General features: G+C 34.3%; 1 protein-coding gene across 2 annotated transcripts in view; it reads right to left on the bottom strand.

Annotated features, from left to right (window-relative positions):
• Nucleotides 1-16,676, bottom strand: part of LOC125503625 — a 31,182-nt gene extending 14,506 nt beyond the window's left edge. For both annotated transcript variants that reach the window (XM_048664341.1, XM_048664340.1), the window contains exon 1: nt 16,466-16,676. The gene's annotated coding sequence lies outside the window, so the exon portion shown is untranslated. The remainder of the gene's footprint in view (nt 1-16,465) is intronic.
• Between the last annotated feature and the right edge of the window lie 930 nt (nt 16,677-17,606).

The following is a 17,606-nucleotide window of genomic DNA, read 5'->3' as shown; positions in this document are numbered from 1 at the left end:
GCCAGATGTTCATTTGTCCCACTAAGAGCATGACCCAAAAACCTTTGTCCAGGAACGACAATAATTCTAATTTACCGGTTTCTCCGTTTTTATGTTAGATGTTTATCAAATCGTTTAATTGTAGCACACGAGATATTAGTATCTTGTCGATTATATAAATAATTCAATTAATAATTTTTCAAAATTAACTAAACTTTGGTTTTTAGTGCAAAAAATCAATGATTTTAAGAAAGTTGTGCAATTTTGTCTACTCGACACTGCCTTTGGTATTTTTGGGGTTGTTGAATGCGCTTGGCCCTTGAAATCCTTTGGTGCTCGATAAGTATGGCAATAATCGAGTTTTATCGGCTTATAATTAAAAAAAAAAACACAAAATCATTCAAAAGCCATAATAATCCTCCAAGACTAAGAACTCTAACCTATTGACTAATATATATCCGCATTAAAATTAGAAATATAATGCAATAATCGCATACGTCCAGTGGTTTCCATTAGCATTCACATCTATAGATAAGCGATTTTACAAAATCATGCCTATAATAACCGGCTTAAAATGCTTGTAGGAAGCCGAACGATCATAAGGATTAAACAGTGATATATGTGCTGTACACATTTTAGATGACCATTAATTGCATCATGTATGACATAAGTTATTAAGGCGATTTTACACATTCGGTAGCAATCGAAAAATGCGCCGTACATACAAAGAGCGCGTTTCTCTCATATTTGCATAGTTAGATCAGATTGCATTGCGATGTGAAAATGAGACGTTTATTAATTGCAACCTTCTCATCTTGGGCTATAAGGAAGTCTATGCAATTGTGAATGTGATACACTCTAGAAATAACCGAACATATTTTGAGTGCTTATTCGTGAGCGCAAAAACGCTCATTTCTAGACAAAGACTGTAAAGCACGTTTACATATTTTTTGCCACAGCTTAATTTGATGTAAATGATGTTCTACAAATTTCTCATTTCCTTAGCACTCACTCTGTTAGCATGTGTAAAATTAATAAAAATACGGAAGTCTTCGATGTTCGGCTAATACAAACGACTCATTGTTCTATATATATCTTAAGCTTAATGGCCATATAAAAAGAAACAAAGGTGTATATTTCACTACCCGCCATCTACGTCTTCGAGAACAGTAGACGTTTCGTAGAAACAGACAAGTTAATTAGAATGGCTTGATAAAAGTTCGTCTGGGAATTAATTAGTTCAGGCCCCGTTGCATGTCCGAAAACCCGAAGACATTCCATCGTGTATGAGCTCGATTTCGATTGATTCATGGGCGTAACTTGGATGTTCAAGTTCACAGTGTTTTTCATTAATTTTGCTTAAATTTACGTGAAAATGCTTTCGGAAGATTGATGGTTCATGTTGACATGGTTCCGGAGCAGGACGAGATAAAAAAGCAATTTCTTGGGATATATTCGAGATAACGAGCGATTTCGGTTATATGTCATCGATCAAGTATCTTTTTCAATATTAATTTTCTACCTTTGCAACCGAAAGTGGGAGTTGAGGACGAGGATATCTGAAAACGTTTTTCAGGACTGATTCGGACATGGGGGTGAACAACTTATTTTCGGATGTTTTGATTATTAAAATAGCTATATAAAGTAAACTAGATTATGTATTAGCAAATAGTGTAATAATGTGTAAACACCATTTTCCCAATTTTATTTAACTAGTATCTACTAGACTAGTGTCTTTGAATTACTTCGCTTTGCTTATTTTTATATGTTTAGTTTTCTTTTCACAAACATTTCGTGTTGTCCTGTAAAAGCAGAGGAAACCTATAAAGTGCACTTCTGCAATGCAAAAAATATGTTAAAATTATTAAACCTTTCCGCTGTTGGTAGCGCGGCTTAAAAAATATGAAACCACGTTAAAAAAACATATCCTGCAAATTTTCATAGTTTCAAACTACGGGACTCTTGCAAAACCGACATAAATTTGTTGAATAGGGTAGAAAAGGATCAGTTGGATCCGTTTCTATTCCACAAAAACGTGCACAGCTGTTGATAACGAACAGCCGGTTCATGCTTGAAATGATCAGCACGTATTGAATTTATCTTAATTTTAGGTAGAAACCGAAGACATTTCATTGCAAACATACCGCTTCACATAAAATGTTCAAATGTCTTCAATAATTAGATGAAATGCTAATTCTTCCAAACAAATTTTTAGATTTAATAGAAATATGCCCATTCTGACTATGATCGTCGATCTTTTCATGCAAAAAACTTATTGAGTCAGTGATTTTAGTTTAGAGATTTTTAGACTTTAGTCCATGTAAATATTTCAGTAATTTATTTGGATCGTAGAACAGCGCCAAACTGAAGGCTGTATTTAAATTTAGTAATTTTTGTTAAAATATTTTGCAACCTTTCTTGCAAACCTTTTGTACTGATTTAAGGCCAGTGCTGCAAAAGCCTCGATTTCCTAGCAGTTTTTCCTATCTTTTCGTGTCATTTATTTTATAAGGAAGAGAAAGAACCATAGAGTGATCAAATCTTTTCAACCAATCATCAGTCAAACCAAAACCTTTCTTTCTAATATTCCGATGTCCAGAGACAGATAAATGGACATTTGGACAATTCTCTAGATTTCTGATAAGATTAAATTTTCGTGTACAGTGAGTAACTAATTTGGAAAAATGTTCTGTTGTTACCATAAGTTTTCGGTCATTAGATTTTTGAATAAACATTTCCTTCTTATCAACGTTTCGAACGACGTTTCGCTTATGTGTGCTACAAGTATTCTCAAACTTGTGCATGATGCAGTCGACCAACCAATGAAGTTAAAACTATCAAATTTTTAACAATACAATCCGCTAATAAAGAGATTACAACAAAAGTTGCTCTCTTGGAAAGGAAATATTTAATTAGAGGAATTAAATCGCAAGTTTTCACTCAAAGTGACCACACTCTTTAAATGCGACATTCTACTGACGTAACTTTAACAAGTGGCAGTAGTTCTTACATTTATGCACGTTTCAGTTTCCGTAACACTCTAAACCACACCTGTTTTTCCGAAACATCTCAAGTGGCTTCTCGTAGGTGGATTTGGCGCGTTTCTAGCAATATTTGTATGCACCTGATGTTTTACTTAAAATCCGGAATTTTGCAGCCTTGAATTCACTGGAATGTAATATGCATTCATGATAGTTTTCATTGACTTGTAAATGCGCTCTTAATTGTCTGGTAGCACTAGATTCTATGCGAAGATACAGCTTAAGCAAAATTGAAATTAACTCGTCGCTTATTTTCAGCTACTTATGCCAATGTTAATAAGTTATAAAATGTTCGAAAATAAATTAAAAGTATAATTGAGTGCACTTTCACTTTGCCTTATCAGAACGTTTAACTAAAACAGGTGAAGACGTCGTGACGAATGCAGGTACACATTTTTGAAAATGCATACAAATGCAGCAGAAAGATGAAAGAACAGGCGATTTTATGAAAGCTTTTCAAACAAAGCAAGCGATTTTAATACATTTTTTAACGGCTTTAGTGGAAATATCAACATGAATGAAAAATCGTTTAAATCTTCAACGCAAGTACCAATTTCCTATTTCAAGTAGTTCTTTTTAATCTAATTTATTTTATTTAATTTGAAAGTCTGTTATTTGGGAGCGTTTTCTTGTTAATCTTTAACGCTCTTTTGTGTTGAGCATAAATAGCAAAGTCTTCGATCCTGAACGTTCTTCTTAACTCTATTTCTACATATTGCATGGTCGACAATAAATAAAGCTCGCGAATGCAAAAAATTGCAGTTTTTCGAGGATTAGTTCAAATTATAAATCAGTAACAGCTGCAAACTCTATTGAAGCTGAATACCTGTAGGCATCACTTTTTTCACTGAGATTCTAAGATAAATTGATCACATAACTTAATTTATTTTAAAAATCAACCTACAGAGTTCAAATCATCATCTCGTTGCTTTTTCTCTGTTTCTTCGGCATTCAAAAACCCCATGCCTAAAGCTGTATTTGGACCAATTTGAATATTAAATTTAAAAATTGATTTAAAGTAACGTCACTGGAATGGCTTCGATACTCTAAGTTGGACAGGTATAGTAGGTGTGTGGGTATGAATGTATGTGAATAAATGAACATTGAAAAGATCGAAAAACGCGATATGGATGATGGATAAAGTACAGAAATGCAAGGCAACGAAGTCGAAATGAATACGAATATAATATAGGATTGTCTTTGTATCAGCTATCTGGGGCACCATTGTGTTGATAGTGTGAGATTGGGCTAAAGCCAGGGCATTTCATCAGCTTCTGAGTTTCTTCTAACCTTTTGTCACCAACTAGGCTCAGTTATTTACAATGTAACATATAGTAAACTGCAGGGCCTGTTCGGTGGAACATAAACGTTAAAACGAGTCGTTTAATTGAAGTGCCTGGGTACTGGGTAGAGTTACATAGCCATTGAGTTTTAACAGCAGAATTCTGTAAACGGAAATCGAAGTCAGTTAAACCTAAGTACATATTATTTGTAATGTACCTTTGTGTTCAAATGCATCTCACAGACATAAAAGGAAATATTCGCCTTTTCCTGTTCGATGTAAAACATTCTCATACATTGAGTCCATGATTTTTATCTCTATTCGGTACGTTCGGAATGAATATCCGCTAGTTTCCGCATAAAATGCCTGGGGCTCGAATCCGGGTGGTGACTGTAAAGGCTGTAATGACCATTTATAATAAAGACAAAGAATTTTCCAGCTTTGTTTTATTTAAAATGCAACTTCAAAAAGCATTATCAAGACAGGTCAACCTTAAAGTCCGCCTTGGTTATTACTTATGCATGCCGTGTTCGCTTTTAAATGGCCGATCGGTTTTAGACCTGTAGCGACCACTTTTGTTTTCATGGTCAGAAACAATTTCAGTCCTCTTCTTCTGCAGCCGAATATTTTCCTCAGGCGAAACCTAAAATACCTATTAAGCTCAGGAGGGATTTTTTTTAGGAACGCCCAATATCTCGGCTGGACACGCATTGTTAGATTGATGAACATTCACGGCGTTTGTGTTCAACACTAACTCCAAGAGGTCAGCAGATACATTTTTTGCCTCCAGCTCGCTTGATTATATGTAACAGTAGATTGATATTAGAGTAATAATAGATTTGTTTAAAAATATTGTCAAGTCATAGACTATGAAATTCTTCGGATGGGAGTGTGCTTGATTAATTTCCTGATGCATACAAAACAGCTATATTGTGTGATCTATTTGGTTCTAGTGGCCACCCATGGTCTGCATTGAGCAAAAAGTTTTATGCCAATTTCCTTTCTTATCTTTATGGTAATTAATATGCTGGTGGCTGTTAAGATAACACGTGGAGTAACTCATCTTGCTTAGGATGTTTTTATCTTCGGTCTCATGAGCACGACTTTGAAACTTGACTTGGCATATCAAAGAAAATCACCGCTACTGCGTGTTGCAAACAAACGGAAATGAACCGTAAGGACACTTCTAAAGAAATCCTATAAAACGCTAAAAACTGAATAATGGTAACCCGGTTGTGGTTGATCGGGTGTAATGCCCATTATGGCACATTACTTAAATGGTTATAATAGTGCACGTTTGCTAAAAAACCTACAAAAAGTAGCCATTAAGCTCGAGCTTTAGCTTTTTGCATCTGTAAGCCCCCATTTGATTCTAAATCTATTTTTCTTACATATGTTTGGGCATTAATATGCAAATGAGAAACACTTAAGAGCAACAAGCAATCCGCTTAAAAGCTAAAGTTTCCAAGTCGAAAACTAATTAATTGTCCGTATTTTCTAACAACATGAAGCGAACAAACAACTTCTTATATAACTGTACCTGAAACATTTTTAAAGATCACTGCATTAAAATTCCTTTTGTTGTTTATTGGGAAGGTCAGAGAACCTCACGTACCGTTAAGCCAGATCCACTTTTGATATGTCCTGACAATATTTTGCAAGAATGCTTCTGTTGACGCAATTCAACATCCATGGCAGCTGAAATTCTTGATGATTTCCATAAATCTTCTGACGCAAACTTCAAGATTGGAATTTATATGGTTCAGTTTAGCAAGGCTGAAGCTTATTGTTGTGGCACTTATTGCAAACGATCAACCGCGATCTAACTAATGTTTTTCATTGTGGTAGAATGGACTAATTTAACGCCTTGGATTGGCTCAAGAATTTAGTATGTCAATGGTAATTAATTGGGTGTTTGGTTTAACGGCTAGCATTAATTGATTGTCTTCTGCTAGCAGTGCTGGCATTTTTTTCGGATTAATTAGGCGGATTCTCTGGATAAATCCTAAAATCTGCTAGTTCACTTTACTGGTTCGAAAGCTTTGTTGTAACTGCAAAAATGGACAAACATTCTAGATTTACACTGTCTCTTGAGAGTTAGCGAAACACTTTCTTTCTTTCACAATTTCTTAAACCATCTGAAGAGCTTCCAAATGGGCGTCACAATGTGATTTTAGAATCCAGAAAACTGCAGCATTAAAATTCAAGTATCTTCAGATTCAGACCAGGTCAGTTTTTTAGGCTCGAAAAAACTCCCCATTTTCTAGTCAATACACTAAAAATTTTCGTTGTAATTGTCAAATTCTCAAGAACGTGAATCGGCTAATTTTCCAAAGCAATTTTAAAATTACGAATATTTAGTTATTAATCAAGATCGAAGCCGAAGCTCGTGCCACTTTTAACAGGTTCTTCAAAGGAAGTATTCCTTTGCGTAGAATGCATGCGGTTGAAAAGAATTTGAAAAATTCTGAACCTCTGAATCTGAACGATGTCGGAAGGAATTAGAAATTAATTTAAATTTATGTTGGACGTCATTGGATTCGATGGTTAATGATTCACGCTAGTTAATTATAAGCTTCCAAAAGGTACGTTTTCTATTAAATTATGCAGTTTTGTCAGATTTTAATTTTTTGTAGAAAATGTTATATTTTTCTCTGAGTAACTTACGCGCTTGCTTTTAAGAATTCGTTAACAACTGATGAAGAATGTCGCAAAAGAGCAAATTATTGCACGTTTAGGCCAATGTTACCTCTACGAAAAGGGGTCAGGAAATTTACTGTTTGCCATATTTTCAGAGTAACATTTCCAGTATTAAAATTAAATCCATTCGTTATTCTGCACAGCTTGTAACGATAGGTGGTTAACTTACTCTGATGACCTCTGTGTTTGTATCTTCTGTCCATAACGATCGTACGTGATATATTTTGTACTGTTTTATTATATTTTTTTAATTTTTTACCATTGTTGACTGTACGAACTTTATGTTTTAGTATTTTGTTTTGTTTCTTTTACTCGCTTTGTCCTTAAAATTTGTGAATTTTTCGGTGGCAATAAAGCATATTTTGATTTGATTTGATAAAAGACGTGAATGGAAACGTGCTCCCCGCTTGTATTTATAATGACCAATTTTGAAAATTTGTAGTACATTTTCTGTGGCCAGTAAAATTTGCTTTCGCGCTTAAAAATTGGCCAAAAATGTATGGAACGAATGCTAAATTGGAAATTTAAAGCGATTTTAGAAACATGTTTTCTCTATTTCCACCCGTAAACAGCAACTTGGTGGATACATTCACTATTAACTGACGAATTAAAAAAAAAACTGGTACAATCTTGGCAGTCAAGAACATTCAGTGTCAATTTCAAAATTCGCTAAAAATCAATGCAAAATGTGGAAAATTTATAATTTGCCATACGTTTTTCCCAATTCTTTGGCTCTCTCAAGGAGGCGTTACCTTAAACTTTCACAAAGCTTCCATTTTTTATGATAAATTTTTGAAAAATTATTGCAAAATTTGTCCCAAACCCCGCCAATAGTTCCATACACTTTGGCGGATTTTTGAAAAAAATGGTTGCACCATCTTGACAGTAAACAGTATTCAGTGTTTCGCGTTAAAAATCGCCAAAAAAATACGGAATATGTCACAAATTTGCAAATTTTTCGTCGATTAGGATTACATTTGCTCGTTTAAAGAGCCTTTGCAAAGTTGCGTGACTTTAAAATAACAGAATAAAAAATAATAATATATAAATGAACATATTTAATAAATCTTTGTCAAAACTACTATTGTGTGTTATTATATTTAAAAGTATATGCTATTTTTCTATCATAACTGCTTCATTTCGAGTCGTAGCTTCATTAATATAAGGCTGTGATAAGCAAGTCAAAAGTACAAGACAAGACAAAATGATGATGCAATTATACCGATTTGATAAGACTTCTAACATGAGATAATTTATGAAATTGAACATAATTAAAATCAAAGAAAAATATAAAGGCTTGCTTCAGGACTTTCTCAAATCTTTGTTGAAAAATTTCTATATCATTTTGAAAATTGGCAAAATTGAGCATGCTTTCAAAGTATCTTAGAACCTATTAAGACCTACTAAATAAAATTATAACATTTTCGATTTTCCCGCCATTTATATGAAAGACATGGACGTTTTAAGTAGCTTTTAAAAGCTCTTAGAATTATTCAAAAACATTCAAAAGACTCCAAGTCACATTGGCAAATATGATGAAAATAGGTAAAAACACCATAAATCTTCCAAACAAAAAAAAACGTCCATTATCTTGACTAGGTAGTTTGTTAGAATTTTATGATGATAGTAACAGCGCACACATTTGTACCAAACCGTGTGATTTCTTCATCATTTAAAGTCAATTTGCAACCAAACGTAGAGCACTAAAATGTGAATGAAAAACAAGCAAACCATATTTCCTATTACCAAAATTCTAAATATCCAAAAATGAGGTTGCTCGTAAAAATCAAGCTGAAAAAATGCAAATTGAATGTCGAACCATGCCATAAACAAGCCACCGATTTTTTGCGGTAACTTGGCATAATTCAAGAATATTTCATACAACATCAAAAAAACCATGTTCAAAACCATACATTATTTATATATCATCTTGCTGATTTCCTAGGCAATATTTCTCATGTCATTAGTCATTACAACTGGTCATTAAACGTGTTTTCTTTATTTCATTTACATGAACGAAAGAAACTAGGCATGTAAGTCAGTAATCGTGTTTTAATGAAGGAAGAGGCTATTGGATCGTGTCTCAACAGCTAGAAAAACGCCACTAGGATGGTTCTAGTTATCAACGTTTTTCCTTCTTGGCATGGGATCTATTGCAAAAGAAAGTTGCTCATATGAAACCGAAAAGCCATTTAACAGTTGGTTAAGCATGATGACAAATGAATAATTGTAACTGTTAAGGAACAATAGTTCGTTAAGAAATATGCTGTTACAAATTGGTATTGTTGTAAATAAGTGATTTGTTTAGGCGTCAGGGTACATTGGATTTTCAGCTTCCATATTCGCGGCTGGAATTCAGTAGGTGAATCATCCAGCTAACCATATAAAGAAGAGACATTTTATAGAATTTTAGCAAAAAATAATGCCGCTAGGCCTAGTATAAGCAGCTATGATATGACCATAAATCTTTAGGTCTTTCAATCTGAGAATTATTACGCGGATGGAGCTAATGGTGCAGGAAATTAGCAGATCACTAAGCAGACCGTTTCGCATGCGAAAAATGATCATTTCATGCCCGACTAGGCTTTACATTCTATCAGAATTGTGCGGACAGGAACAGGAAAACTGCATAATTTCCCGAAAAAAAAATCGCATTCGAAGATGCTTTCAATGTTCGGCAGTAACAATAAGTGGAATAGAAGGTCAGAGCAATTGTGTGCCGCAATTTTTCGCAGTTCTGCGCCACCATTTCCAATTTATAAAAACGACGACAAATCCACGAGTCAAACCGGAATTAATTGACCACAGCTAATTCACTCATTAAATTGCAAACGTAATAATGACTCAGAATTTAACCAGGTGGAACGAGGAATCAAGTGCGTTTTTCCGGTAATATTTTTTTGTTTTTTCGACCATATTTAGCTTCCTTGCGCATTTTATTATTTGCCGGATTTTCTATGCTAATAAAAGTACTTTTCTATAGCCTTTTTCTGTAGGAAATAAAGATTATTTATATATAAATAAAAGTACTTTATTGTATTTTAATGTATTTTGTTTTCACGCATCTGACCTCCATTTTTCATTTTTCATCGAAGTTGCAAAGGTTTACAAGAAGCTTTATTTTTGAGAGCACATCGACTGAACGTTCGTAGGAGATTTGAAATTAACCTTAGAGAAACCAATAGAATCCAGCACCAAAATGCGGTTACTAAATTACAAATCCATCCAATAGCTTTAGATAAGTACCAATAATTTCCATAAAGAGTCGCCATAGGCTCGAAAATTTATCACCCTTTAGCAATTTGTCTGCACAATTTTCAATACCGTAGATTACCAATAAGGATTATTTATGAACAACAGCGAAAAGGTTATAGAAATGGCTTTGCTGAGGCCCACGCATGTTAAGATGAAAATATGGGAACTCGAAGTGACTACACGCCAATTACAGCAGTAATAAAACAAAGATTTATCTTAAAGGGCGTTTTCCTAAATGTAACAGACACTGTTTAAAGGCGTAAAAGTTTTGATAAAGTTCTGGTAATCAAAAATTGAAATTTTGGTTTAGTTCCTGAATTAGTTTTTCTTAAATAAGCAATCTAAGTTTAAAGAATTTTAACTTTAAAATACCAATTAGAAAATTCAGTCCTGAAGTAGATGTTTTGTAATATTATGTCAGAGGAATGGAATAGCGTTAATTTGAAATTAATGAAAATGAAAAAATCATTGAATCAAATTTGATTTAAGTATGACAAAAAAAAGGAATTTTGAGACTTCAAACTTTCAACTTTAAACAATTTCTAAGTTAATTTCAAATGATTTTTGAAAATATCCAATATTGCCCCAGATAAGAAAAGAAGTAAAGCATTTGAGTAATCAAATTTTTGAACGAAATATTATGTTTCCGTTAGCTTTTGTCAATGGACAAGTTTCAAGTACGTTTATTTGCAATTTTACTAATAGTTTGATAAATCACTTATTAAATAAATTGAGGATGACCAAATATTGAAAATTTTGAAAGCTTTTTTCGGAAACTGACTGAGGAATTGAAAGAACTAAAACAGAAAATTAAATATTAAATTAATCTATACACTTCTTTGTAGTTAAGGACCACTGGCTCTCAGTAATATTTTGGAGTATATGGAGTCATTTAGTTTATATAGTCAATAAGTAGCGTGCAACAGTGAAATTAGTTTTTTAATGTCAATAACACGAAATCAAAAGCAATAAATAAGCAATTATAAAAAATTTGTCTTAAATAAATTTGGAAAACTTCACAAATTAATATAATTCAGGATACTAAGGTAACTCTTCTTTGGTGTGTTTAATTCAAATATTATCTAATAGTTTATCTATTCACTTTGAGTAAAAGGTTAAATCGATGTCAATTTGCAGCAGAATTTTGCAATAAAATCATATAAAAAAATGATCGAAACTGTTAAAAAATTAACATGCGGAGCATTCTTAAAAATTTATCAAAAGCTATCAAAGTTTGGCGTTTTTGGTAAGTGAATCAATAATAAAATTTGTTAAGAAACTTGATTATTACGCTACATATTCGACAATTATCCATCGATTAGACTCACTAAACATCGAGGATACAAAAATCCGGCTTTGCTTTTGTTCCGAATGAGTCAGCAAACTGAATTGTCCGATCTGGAAATTGCAGATGCAAACTTATTTTTCCTGGTCAATTATTGCGTCGAAACCACTGTTAGATTTCCACGAAACCATTAATTTTCGCTGTTGCGCCAACATCAAATTATCCCTATTAGAGTAACGGTTGCCCTATCTTTTTAACACGACCGGTGGCAATGTTTTTTTTTTTTCGAAAGATTTGCAGATCCACGATCACGAAAACCTTGAGTTCGTAGCGCCGGGTTAGTGGCCCCCCTATTTTCAATGTTGCCACATACTGGAACCATGGTTCTGGTACCAATTTTGATTTATTTCAAAGGGCTTTCTATCCAATTAGTCCAGTTCCAACTCCAAGTCGTTATTTTTCCAGCAGCCTTTAGGTTAGTTGTAATTTTGACAAAATCCAGCAACTTATCTTTCAACCCAATTTGATGTTATTTGGTCATAGATAAGGACATATTTCGTGAAGGCTTTAAGTTCCTAAAAATATCTTCCTTTCGCCAATCAGATCCAAGTGGAGGGTAATTAGCCGCAAATGTTGATTAAAAACAGTGAGGCTCCAACATGAATTAGACAACACTGGGAACATTTCATTATTCTACGGTCAGAGTTCAGATTCTTTTATTTATGAGAATCGTGACTGCCTTTGCAGACGGCTCAACAGCTATTGGTCAGCTCTAGGCTAGTGAGGAAGAAGCAGGATTTTCACATGGAGTTGCAAAAAAGTGCACCCAATGAGAATCTTGTCCAAGCTAAAACCCTTTGCTACATTAAATAGTTGCTAAACTAGAAAAACTTGTCTAAGATGAGTTTTTAGATCCAAAACTAGAAATAGCTCAGAGACCAGTTGCTCAGAAGGGTTAGATTTTCATGGCAATTGATTGAAACTGTTTATTTCTTTATCGTCTTTCGCCTTGTATCTTGTTCAATGTAGACGTTCCACGTAGACGCTTCCACAATAGCATTCAGAAAATAAGTAACCAATTGGACTAAATAGTAGTTATCCCTACAGGATTTTTAGAAATTCATCAATTACTAAACAATTTTTCTAGTGATTGCTACGCAAAATTCCAAAATTCATCGATCATTAGTCATAGAATTAATTGCCCTGATAGTCAACATCCTAAAGTGGCAGTACGGAGACCATTTTATCAATATTTAAGTTTTTTTGGACTCTACTTAATTATGATGCAGATATTTATCAAGAACAAAAGAATCAAACCAAACACAATTTGTCATAGTTATTTAAATGAATACTTAATAACGCCACTGCCAATTCGTAAAAAACCAACAGCCCACTGTATGTTGATTAATGTGTCGCCGACAACTTCACTCGGTAAATGTTATTGTTAAACGTATTTATAAACAAATTAGCGGGCATTGCAAAATCGTTACGCCTACTTTATGGACATTTCACTGTATGAAACGGTAGGGCACAAAGACGCATTGTAAGTGTGCCATTTTGCAACTTTGCGAAGCATTTTTGAACGAGAAATTGGAAAAATTGAAAACCTGTTGTGCAGAAAACAAGACTTTTTTGAGCTCATCAGAAATGGCACAGAAGAATTGTGAAAATGAAGCACTTTTTTTAAAAAGGAGCTAACAAAAATGTGCATTTTCCTATTATTTCACAGGAATTGATCAAGTCCAAAGTTCAGGACGAGCATTCTGAACTTGTAGCAATTCCACTTATCAATTTCTTGCCCGCAATTCAAAAAACGTCCCTTAAGACCACCCGTACAATTAGCAAGCGTCAAATTAATCGAACTGATTTAAACAAGCATTACTGAGAAATCAGACCGATTTGAGTTGAAAGGATGCCGTTGATGCATCGTTAGTTAAATGAATTCGCTCGACGTGTTTCAGTGATAGTGGAGGATAAATCATTGCAGCATCTTTCCCTTCAACAATTGGCCGCGAGCGCATTCAAAATGCAAATCGAGAAACGTAATACCCGAAGATGCAACATGTCAGAACTACTTTCGATGAATATTAATAGGCTGGTTATTAGTTGTAGACTCCACAAATAAAATAGTTTTTTTTTCTCGCTATTTTTTGTCTGATGAAGCGAATTGTGAAGGTGATTGAAGCTTTTCTCTATCTTGCATCAACTACTTTGATAATGTTTGGTTTAGAAAATAGACTCTTGGTTATTTGCTCGATCTTCCACTCTTCTTGTTCGTTCTTTAATTAATTGCTGAGTTTCCTGACCTAGTTTGTGGTTTGCTGGTTTATTTTCACCCTCTATTCTTTTATTTTCAGGTCTTATCAGCTTCCTTCTTTCTTTTTGTATGGAAATTGGACTTTACCAGGCCGATCTCGGTCGTTGTGGTTTTTTATAATTCGTGTTCATTAGATACAGATTTCTTTAGCTAACATTATTTATCACCATTTTTCTTCTGCTATTTCTTATTCTTCGTCCAAATGGTCTTATTCCTGCCTTGTTGGAGTTTCCTAGTATTCCTACTTTCGCGTTGTGCATTTTGTGTTGTTTTTCTTCAACGCTTAGTTAATGTTTTCCATCTTTCCATTTCTTCTTCTATGCCATTTGTTCAGATTTGCATCTTGTTTATTTTTATGTCTACAGCAATGACTCTATGAATAACATAGGAAGTAAGTATGGACTACGTTTGCTTAACCCGACGACCATTAAAACAAAAACAAAGCAAAAACATGCCTGTCTCGAATAAATTCGATAGCAAATCCGCGGAAGAACTAACTAGTCTTAGGGAAGATCATCAAGCTGAAGCTTCCAGCTTCAAATGAACAAAGTTTGCTACCGCTTCCTGTTCATTAACATCTTACATGTGCAATATCCTTCAATAATTCAACATCCCCGCCTCCTTATATACACACGGAAGCCTAAATATTTGGTTTTATATAAGCAGTTTATAGGCCGAAAACATTCAAGTGCGTTTTTCGTGAGACCGTTTCGTGTATTTTTCCTGTTTACTCAGTTTTGTTTATGTTGCCCACCAAAGATAAAACGGGAATTATTCATTTAACATTCTCAATAAATGATCGCAGCCAGATGCCAAGACAATTCCAATTAATCTCCTCCATTGAAAATGGAAATTTCAAACAACAGTACTTGAAGAAAAATGCCTAGTTTTCAGGCAGTTTGACTAAAAACCACATAGAAAAACCACGCAAAGCAGAGTAGAGTGTGCTTATTTAACAACCTTGTGTAGATGAAATTTAAATTGATTTCCTGTTGCTGCTCATCCGAATGTGACACTAACAATGACTCGTACCATGGTTTAAAGTTCCCATGAAGGTATACATATGGGTTCTGGTTTTAGGCCTGGTTTTTACCGAGCTTTTTCATGTTTGCAGTACTGGTTATATTTCGGCAGTTCAACTTTTCATATATACGGCACATTAAGTTCAAGTTAACAACCAAAATTACGTTGTTAATGGCTTATTAGCAGCAGCCAAACTAACTAGAATATGCAACTTTTTGTCAAAGAAACCTAAATGATTTTCTGTAGTTTATTTCACAAAAAGATCCGTGGAGCATTTCACAGATTTAACGAAAATTATAAGTTTTTGATACTGTTCAGGTGGATTCGATCCAGATAATTAAAATCGTGACTGAGATATGGACCAATCGACAAATTCCAAGTACAATTGAATGAAAATCTGTGGCAGATTTTATCGCGTTTGGCTCACTTAGCGTTTGAACGATTATCGGCCGCAATCACAAGTAATAAAAGCACGCTATTTGCATCTTAAAGCTCAAACACTTCGATTGTAACCATAATGAATACCAAGTATCCAACTACGGCCTATTTGAATATTTCATTTACACCTCTAATTGACATAGTGTATGGCACTTAACATATTGCACGACGCTCGAGACTGTTATAGTAGGTACTTCCTCTGGAGTTATTCAAATGGAAGATGTTCAACTAGACAAATTAAAATCAGGGAATGGAAAGTGTCGCTAGCAACAGCTTCATTAACGGTTGCTCTTAACAGCGCCTAAAAAGTGAAAAGGCAAAATATTCGCAAACATTGCGCCTCTGCACTTTATTTTAAACTCATTACGATTGTCATTGTATAGTTAATTGCTAATTAATTCAATGAGCTAGTTTTTAGCGAAGCTCTGCGTACTATCCATGTTTCTAGAATTTAAAATGCTAATTGATTTGATTGCGACTTACACAAAACAGTACACTTTAGGGTAATTGTATTTCGGCATTTGTGGATCGCCAGCTGCTAAATCAACTAGGAACGAAGTAATTAAATCTATTAAGACTAGCGGACTTTGGAAGAATAATGGAAATTTTATTTAAAGTGCGCTCATTAGTGACAAATGGCTTGGCCAATTTGCGCAGTTGTTGAAAGTTTTGGCAATTTGCGAATTCGGGTGCACACTTTAATAAATCATTTAATTTGGATAAATTACTCTAGAGGCCAATTAATCAATTTATACGCTGATTATACGAGATTTGAATGGATGAGTCTCTATTAGTTTATTAATTCCTAATAATCCAGGGTGATTTATTATTTTATCCCATTGTGCCTACGTGCAGCCATTCCCTTGTTCCTATTAAATGCCAGTTGAGTATAAAAACCTTAAAAATCCCGATGGAATATTTTTTTTAACTGCACAAATGAAAACCAAAAACAATCAACAGTGGATAGTGCTTTTGCATCGTAGCTTTCAGGCGCTTATAAACAAATTTAAAATTAGTTACCTACGAAAAGAACATAAAAATGAAAATAAATTAACATCTAACTGTTTTTTAGCGAACGCCAGTAAACTTCTTGATGTTAACAAAATGCGCAAAGAACAGTTGAATAATTTTTTTCCCATACTCACTCAGGCTTCTTTTGTTTGCCAAAAAGCCGTCATATAATCCAACTAGATGCACAATGTAAAAACTCACTTCCGACACCTCTTTGTTTTGTAAACAAACGGAAAAAGAGCGTCGCACGTGCTTGTAAAACCGATTGTGAGCGTTTTATATGGCGCACCTTTACCAACAGTGCAGATGCGACTGGCGTCTTGTTCAACTTCACGCTTCACCATCACCACGAACCAGAACGATGGGGTAGATGGAACTGGAGGAACGGTTTGTTTATCAGCACCAACTTTTCTAGGGCAACTTTTATGTTCGAAGTTCCCTCGAACGATTTACGGAAGAAATAAAGCAGAAATTCGTTAGTTTTTTTGCTTACTGAAAATTGACTGGAAAATATGCTTCATAAAGTCCTCCATGGAGTGCTAAGAACTTCTATAGATAAAGACTAGCGACCCTCAGATTGGTCTCAATCTCGTTTTCTTGCTATGAAAATGGTATATATTTAAGGGCATTTTCAGCAATTTCGGCACAAGATAGAGAAGATAGAAAAGAGGATATGGACAGTTCTGTTGCAAGTGATAACTTTCAATGTTCCTAAACGTGGCATCGCCGATGTTTCTTCTTTGCGATTCTGTTTTCGAAAAATTATTCTTTCCTTGTTTGCCTTGTCAATTCCTCTACTAATGCTGACACTATAAGTGTGACAATATTTTTAGTTTTTGCGAAAAAATAGCTAATGCAGATTTGTTCTGTTGTTGATTGATAAACGCCGAAGCTGTACATGTATGGTTTTTGCACTCAATAAATTGTCTTGGATGAAGGAAGCAACGATCGAGAACTCTGACAAACTGTTCAAAATGAGTCAACATGTTCGCTTATTTTGGGCCCGAGCAGCCCAGCGTGATTTCTGTGAAGTCGGTTTTCTTCCGATGAACATCGCGTATCGTTTGAGAAATTTTGAGAAAATTGATATTTTTTTAGATAGTGCCGTCTAAATGTTGACTTAAAACGCTCTTCAGCATGCATCTTTGTGTCTTATACAATATAAAGCAGATCCGATCGGTTACAAATCGAAGCATATGAAATATTTATTCCCGATTTGTTGCGATGCATTTTTCAGACAAAATGATAGCAATAAATCGTCAGTTCGCTTTGTCT

Source organism: Dendroctonus ponderosae, unplaced genomic scaffold (assembly GCF_020466585.1).
Source record: "Dendroctonus ponderosae isolate FM_Combo_2020 unplaced genomic scaffold, Dpon_F_20191213v2 Dpon_F_20191213_206, whole genome shotgun sequence".
NCBI classification, from domain to species: Eukaryota; Metazoa; Arthropoda; class Insecta; order Coleoptera; family Curculionidae; genus Dendroctonus; species Dendroctonus ponderosae.
The sequence above is the reverse complement of the archived record's forward strand: the minus strand, read 5'-3'. Positions and strand labels throughout refer to the sequence as shown.